This window comes from Humulus lupulus, chromosome 5 (genome assembly GCF_963169125.1).
Source record: "Humulus lupulus chromosome 5, drHumLupu1.1, whole genome shotgun sequence".
Taxonomy (NCBI): Eukaryota; Viridiplantae; Streptophyta; class Magnoliopsida; order Rosales; family Cannabaceae; genus Humulus; species Humulus lupulus.
The window spans coordinates 18,859,264-18,867,816 of record NC_084797.1 but is presented as its reverse complement, the minus strand read 5'-3'; positions in this window follow the sequence as shown (position 1 = coordinate 18,867,816).

The following is an 8,553-nucleotide window of genomic DNA, read 5'->3' as shown; positions in this document are numbered from 1 at the left end:
ATATTTGGTTTCAAGATGAATCATGCTAAAGCACTTGAACATAATATAGATGAGATCCTAAGAATGCATATAGAATTGGCTAATTAAGGAGAGAATGAGGCATTAAGTGATGAAAACCAAGCCATAATCATACTTAACTCATTGCCAGAATCTTATAGGGAATTCAAGATTGCCATTAGGTATGGTAGAACTGAAATAACTTTAGAAGAAGTCATTCAACTTTAAGATCAAAGGATCTTGAGATGAAGAATGAAAAGCTGAGAAATGGAGAGCTGAATCTCAGCAGAGGAAGACCTACTCATAAAAAGCCATGACACAACAAAGGAAGAGCCAAGAGTCGAGGCCATTACAAAGGCAATCATCATGGAAGATCTCAATCAAATGGGTCAAATGATCAAAAAAGTTGTTTTCATTGTGGAAAACCTGGGCACTACAGAAGAGATTGTTATTTCTAGAAAAGAGGAAAGAACAAGGCTGATGGACAAGAAGACTCAAGTAGTTCAGATCATCAATCAAACAAACACAGAGGAGACTATTAAAATGCAAACCTAACTGACGATTATGATAGTGGAGAAGTGTTGGTAGCTGCTACATCCTTTAAGGATGAATGGATTCTAGACACGGGATGTACATTTAATATAACTAATAATTGTAATTTGTTGTTTGATTTAAAGGAATCAAAGGGAGGCAAAGTCATACTTAGAAATGATCAATGCTGTGCAATAGAAGGCTGTGGAACAGTCAGCTTCAACATGTTCGATGGCATCACTAGAACCCTAACAAGGGTAAGGTATGTACCTAACCTATCCAGAAAATTAATTTCACTAAGAGTTTTGGATGATTTGAATGTAGAAAGTAAGATAAAAGGAGGTCAAATGGAGCTATGCAAAGGGTCTATGGTGATCGTGAAAGGAACAAAGAAAGATGGCTTATACTACTTAATTGTAGAGCTAATAGCAAAATGTAACAACACAGTAGCTTCTGCCCCCGAAGATACAAAGGCAACCTTATGGCATAGGAGGTTAGGAAAATAAGTGAGAAAGGGCTTCAGATAATGAGTGATCAACAACTATTTGGTAAGGATAAAATAAGCAAAGTTGATTTTTGTGAATATTGTGTTCTAGGAAAACACCATAGGCTTAAGTTTAAAATAGGTACACATAAAACTAGACACATATTAGAATATATTCATTCAGATTTATGGGGTCTAGAAAAAGTAAGCACCCATGGTGGCAATTTCTATTTTTTGTCTATAGTGGATGACTATTTTAGGAAGGTTTGGGTTTTCTTGCTTAAACATAAGAGTGAGGCTTTCAAAAAATTTAGAAAATGGAGACTTTTGATAGAAAACCTAAATAATAAGAGGATAAAAACCCTTAGAACTGATAATGGCCTAGAGTTTTGTAGTAATGAGTTTGACACTTACTGTTGGGGTTTTATGCCCTAATTAAAACCCAAATTCTTTGTAATCTCATTTTATTATCAATAAAAGAATAAAATTATTTTTTGACTTGGTCAATCACTTTGCTCACATGTTTTATTTTCATGATTATTTGTTTAATATAAACTTCTATTAAATCCCGAGCATATAGCTAATCTTATTTATAGTGACGTAATCACAGTGGAATATAAATATGATTATATGTTCAAAATAAGTTAGTTCTAAGATTAGTCAGTGCACTGGATTTACACTGACTTGCCGATCTACGATATGATCTACTTACACATTACAGTGTTATGTTCTTTCCAGAACATTAGCAAAGTAGATAAGATCAGATGTATTTGTTACATCGGACAGGACCGATATTGACAGTTGATAAGATAAGTAAACATACCGTTATTATCTATTCTAGTCATTTCATATAGTTTACCATAGGTCAATTCAATCTCAATTCTGCGTGGTTAGTGTTCTAACTGATTGTATTATTTGAGTTCTTTGACTTGTTCTTTACCAGCTTACCCTACGGACTAGCCCATACTTACATCTTGGGAAATCGGTAGTATAATTGAGTGGGAGTGTTAATCATAGATATGAACATCTATAGCTTCTGATGAAGAAGTGAAATGATGGTTTCCTTTTAGTTTGGTTCAAGGTGCTAAATGATAGAGATCTCATTTCAGTAATTAATATTAGTTTACTGAAATATCATTTACAAGGAACTAAGTGTTTTAAGGATAAAATACAATGATGGGTAAAACAGTATTTTAGTCCCATCTCATTATACATCGTCTATAGAGGATTGAGTGACAATTATGGTTGTAACAATGGATAATTAATAACGTATTTATATTGCTTATAGAGCGTTCTATGAATTCAAGATTGCAATTCTGAGTCTTTAGTGGAGTCATGAGGAATTAAATAAGTTAGTAAATTTATTTGTTAGATTTATGATAACTTATTGGAGCTTGATTTCATAGGCCATGGTCCCCATTGTACATTGGATAAAATCATCTAGATAGTCTCAATTAATTGATTTAATCATCAATTAGAATTATCAAAGTTGACTAGGTCAATTTTGGATAGTTTCACAGAGTTGTGTACTTTTGAGAAGAAAAGAGAAATTATGGCAGATTTATTAATTAAGATAAATTGGTATCTAAATTAATAAATAAGTTTAAATCAAGGTTCAAATTATAAATAATTAATTTGATAAATGATTTAAATAATTATTTAATTAATTAAATCAATAGAAAATAATACAGTCCTTGATTTTAAGTCCAATGGGCTTATAATCAAATGGGAAATTTCACAGGCCTATAGCCCATGATAATTTCGACCCAGGGCTTTAAAATGGCTATTATTTTATTGATTTTTTAATTAAATTAAATGGCCTAATTGAGTCTATAAAAGGAGTGCTTAGATAGAAGTCATTAGTTAAGATTTTTGAGACGACAAATAAGTTTAGGGTGTGATTGGTAGAGTATCCAAATCCAATTTTATCATTTTAAAAATTTGAAAATAGTGGGACCTATAAGAATAAGTGATTGGTAAGATGTTTTTGGAAATAAAATTCAAATCAGTATTCTAATTTTGTGTTATAAAATCAAAAACAAGAAAATCACGTTTTCTCTAATTCTAAATCATTGTATCCTAAAATCCTACAAATCTATCACTTTTTTATATTTTTAGATTCCATATCAATCACATATTCACATTTTTAAAACCCAAAAATAGTTTTCAGATACTGAACCAATCACATTTTCAAACTATAAATTCAGATTTTATTTTAGAAACACACTTTTTGAAAATGCAATTTTCCAATCGCGAACCAATCAGGCACTTCATCACTGGTTTTCTGATAGTTTTAGATTCTCTCTAAACACAAGTCCTTTTCTAAGCCTCTTTGTTATTTTCTCTTCTTCTCTCTATATCTATCTCATTTGTTGAGAATTGCCTATACTAGTCTAGGTGGTTCTAAGGATACATTGGAAGATTGTGAATAAAATAGAAGATCGGTTTAGTTTATTGATAATACTCTGCGACAGAGAGGATACTAGAGTTAGAGAAACTGAAGGAAGGACTATTTCATTCCGATGCGTATACTATAAGTATTCTATTATTTGTTTCTCTTTAAATTCAATTTTAGAAACATGTTTTAGCCTATCTCGTATTAATTTGTTTAATATTAGATATACAAGAAAATAAATAAAGATCCTGTATAAGAAAATCCAACACTTACTGCAGAGAAAATGGTATCCAAAGGCATAGAACCGTGAGATTGACACGCCAAAAAAAATGGGGTACCCGTGAGAATGAATAGAACACTACTGAATAAGGCAAGATGCATGTTGTTTGATGCTAGATTAGATCACGGGTTTTGGGGAGAGGTTGTACTAACAACTGCCTATCTCATTAATATGCGTCCTTCTAGTGCTACTGAGTTTAAAACTCCCGAGGAGAGGTGGACTGGTAAACCCCCAGATCTGTCCAACTTGAGAGTCTTTGGTTGTGCGGCTTATGCACACCAAAGTGTGGGAAAACTAGAACCTAGAGCTTTAAAGTGTGTGTTTCTAGGTTATATTGAGGGAGTCAAAGGTTATAGGTTGTGGGTTAAAGAGAAAGGTGGTTTTAAAACTTTGATTAGTAGGGATGTATTATTTAAAGAATATATTTTTCCATGTCTATCTATTATATAGACTAGGTGGAGCCAGTTTAAACTGAGATACAACAAACAGAAGAAAATGAAGATTAAAGCCAGAGACAAGAGGACAACCTGTCTAACTATCAGTTGACCCGAGATAGGGAAAGAAGGGTGCCTAAACCAAACCATAAATATAGCTTCAATAAATGGAATGAGGATCTAGCCTATGCCTACATGAGTGACTTGGAATCAAAGAAAATAGAACCTCAATTATATGAAGAAGCAGTAAACAGTGAAGACTCAAAGAAGTGGATCAAAGCCATGGAGGAAGAAATGAAGTCTTTAATGAAAAATAAGACTTGGAAATTGGTTGCTAAACCCAAAGGAAAGACCATAGTGTCTTGCAAGTGGTTGTATAAACTCAAGGAAGGGCATAGCAAGGAAGAACCTACAAGGTACAAGGCAAGACTAGTAGCTAAGGGGTTTACTCAGAAAGAGGGGATAGATTTCACTGAGATTTTTTCACCTGTTGTGAAATACAAGACAATTAGGGTAATGTTGGCACTTGCTACACAGTTTGATCTAGAAGTAGACCAAATGGATGTTACCACTGCCTTCCTACATGGGGAATTGGAAGAGGAGATATATATGGAACAACCTAAAGGGTTTACTAAAGCTAATACAACAGATATGGTGTGTAAATTGGAAAAGTCCTTGTATGGACTTAAATAATCCCCTAGGCAGTGGAATAAGAAATTTGATTCCTTCATGACTAAACAAGGGTTCAATAGGAGTAATTTCGACACTTGCATGTATTTTAAAGGAGCTTAGATCCTAAATGCAACACTCTTGCTACTGTACGTTGATGATATGATTATCATAAGCAAGGAAAGGACAAACATAGATGCTCTAAAGGTAATGCTCATATCTGATTTTGAAATCAAGGACCTAGGGGAAGCAAGAAAGATACTTGGTGTAACTATCAGAAGAGATAGAAGAAAAGGCAAGATTCATCTCAGGCAAATGGGTATATATAGAAAATCCTTGAGAAATTTTCTATGATGAATGCTAAAAGAGGGATAACATTTACCCCCCAAGTCTTCATTCGTGTTCGCATGGTGGAGACTTGCCTCACTCTCCCAGATCAATCTCAAATATCCCGGTTCATTTACCAGAAGTCGAGTTCATTTACTTGGGGGCCATTTTGGAGATCCCCGTCCTTTCAAATTCTCAAGGTCTCAGACACGTGTCTCTAGGTTGATGGTGCGTCTGTGCCACTCGCACCCTAAAAATCTGAAAAGAATCTTTTGATTACCTAGGTGGCCGATGGGTGTTAGCACAACTCTCGAAATGTCCAGTTTGTACGAAAAAGGTTTATTGGGTACTCGAGTGCGCTGTTTAATGCTTATACATTATCCGAAACAGTTGGATGGGGATAGTCTTGAGATTTTTAACATGGACCGTTGGATGAGGTAGGTGTGGAACATGGATTGACAAATCCACAATTTAGTATTCAATTGGGCCAATTAATGCCCTTGCATCATCCGGGACCGTGGGATGGGGATAAACTTGGGATCCCCACTGTGGACCGTTGGATCAAATAGTGGATTTTTACCCTATAAATACCTTGAGAGGCTCATCTCCAAACTTTACTTATCCCATATATTCAAACTAGAGAGGAGAGGAGAAAGCATTATATGTCCAATATCGCCGACAAGATTCTTCAGCAATTAGTTCACCTTCGTGTTCATCTATTTCCGACTAGACCTCCTCCCACTCAACCAAAAGATAATTCTGTCCTGGTTCACAAGTCTGGGAGTGCCGACGAACTGCTACATCATCTTCTCAGGTTCAAGACTGAGATTTTGCTGACGTTGTCGCCTGAGACTCTACGAATTTCAAATCCAATATCCCATAGTAAGTTTTCTGGTCATTGTCTCATCTTTTTATTCCTTTTTTGTTGTTTTTATTATCACACTATTTCTAGGACCATAAAACTGTTAGAGTCGTGACCACCGTGTAGGGCGATTCTAGGTAGGATAGTGGCAAACACAAACTGTAGATTTTCTGGGTGACACCTCATACAAGTCTGGTTGTCTCGTATCAATTCAGACGCCTCAAGACTGTTTGGGTGAATTAGAAAAACCTTTGGCCTTTAGTTCCCAACTTAAGATCCTAGGGTCTCCATTGGTCCTAGATCTGGGTCTGGAAAGGACCTCTCCAAGCAGTTTTAGGAGAATCCTCGTAACTTAACAAGTTTTCTTCAGTTTTGGTGCTAACTGCTTGGTTCTCGTTTTCCTTGTCACTTCTAGGTCCCTGATCATGAGTCATGACATTACTTTGTACATGGAGGACATTGTCTAAATGGGTACCATAGTCCTGGAAGGGACCAAACTTCCCACTGGCAACATGTAAGAAATGGACAGGAAAAAGAACGAGTTCCGGAATTACCAGATACTGCATCAACTGGAGAAGGCCCTTGGAGTAGAGTCGACTCTGGGGCTTTTTTACAACCGACTGACCCGGAAGGAGGAGAAGGCCCATACCGAAGCAGGCATGTTCGGGGCTTGGAGCATAGGCCACATATGTGCGGGAGCTACTCTTCTGCTCCACAATTATTTTGCGCAGTTCCTCAAGTTTGTGGGGATCGCGCCTTTTAGATTCTACCCCAAGCATATAAATTTCTTGCGGGATGGCGCATATTTTGTGCATCGAAGGATATCCTGGCGCCCACCCCCGTGGAGGTGCTGTTTTTTTACAAGTTGGAGCCGCAACTCAACTCTAAGGACAAGACGCGAGATGGATTTTATAGATTGAAGGCTCATGACATTAGTCCGGCTCCATTTAGTACGTGGAAGCACCCCCCGGATGTCAGGCACTATTGGTTCATGACATCTGGGTTCCTCCTGGAGTAGAACCCCACCTTGGTGCTGGACTTCCAGCACGTGGGTAAGTCGTCCATCTTCATTTTTTTTATCTAGCCCTTAGTTTTGTTTATTAGACGCTCACGATCCTGGAAAACAAGTCGATATGCTCATACTCGGCTCAACAAATTGATCCTGGATCGAAAAAAGTTCTATGCCATTCTTAGTACAGAGGAGCTGGATGTAGGGGGATTTGTGACTACGGAGAACCTTCGGCTGGTCAAGTTGATTGTCACGAACTAAACGATAGAAGCCCCTAGCTTCCAAGGGATGCCATGCGAGAGGGTTCCTGCCCTGAGGGTGGAGTTGGCCCTTATCCACATCGAGGCAATGGAGGCTGCGGCCAAGGTGGACGCGAAGACGGTGAGAAAAGAGCAGGCTCGTCAAGCAGAGATGGCTGAATTCGATTAATTGGACACCCTTCTCGAGGGGAGGCAGCCTAACACTGGAGCTCCCGGGGCTAGTATTTCCGGGCAAGGTAAAACACCTCTGATCTTCACTTATGCCCTCCATATTGAGGGCTTTGTTAGGAATAGGCAACAGTACAGTCATTATTTGACCGGGTGCTTTAGCAAAGTGGGGCTTCCTTGACCCATCGTCGTGGACATGTTGTCCCTCATGCATTCATCCTGGTTTCTTCAGCACGGTAGTATTTTGGACCCGGATGACATCGGGGATGAGATTCACGTGTTCGCACTTGGGGAATGGCTTGGCCTAATAAAACCCAAGTCTAGGAGTTCTTGTAGCTGCGTCTTTAACTCCTTGAGTTCTGTAGGTGCCATCCGGTATGGTGCCTTAGAGATAGGCTCGGTGCCTGGTACTAATTCTATCACGAAGTCCATTTACCGAAGGGCGGCAATCCTGGCAAGTCATTGGGAAATATCTCTGGAAATTCTCGTATAACGCAGACGTCTCCAACCTTATGTGGTGTCTTATTTTCCACATTTGTGATGCTGGCTAAGAACGCTTGACATCCTTTCTCCATCATTCTCTGAGCTTTGAGAGATGATACTAATGGGGTGCATAATCCTGAAGCTTGTCCCATGAAGCATAGTTTCTGGCCGTCAGGAGTCTCGAACATCACCTTCTTGCGTTTATAGTCGATGGTTGCGCCATGCCGTGCTAGCTAGTCCATGCCTAGTATTATGTCGAAGTCCTTGATTACTAGTTCTATCAGGTCTCCTTCTAGTTCTATGTCCTCAATCTTGATCGGTACGCCTCGTACTATCCGTGATGATAGAACTACTTTGCCCGAAGGCAACTCGGTTACAAACCTAGTTCTAAATCTTTCACAAGGTTTGTCTAGTTTTTCTATCATTCCTAACGAGATATACGAATGAGTGGCTCCCGAATTAAATAATACAGAGCATAAGTTATTGAGGATAGAAACCTGACCTGTGACCACCTTATTGCTGGCATCAGCCTCTCCTTGGGTTAAGGCAAAAACCCTAGCAGGAACCATCTTGTCGTCCTTCTTCCCTTCTGGCTTGCGCTGGGACAATCTCTTTTCCGGTGTCCTTCCTGACCATAGTTAAAACAATCCTTGG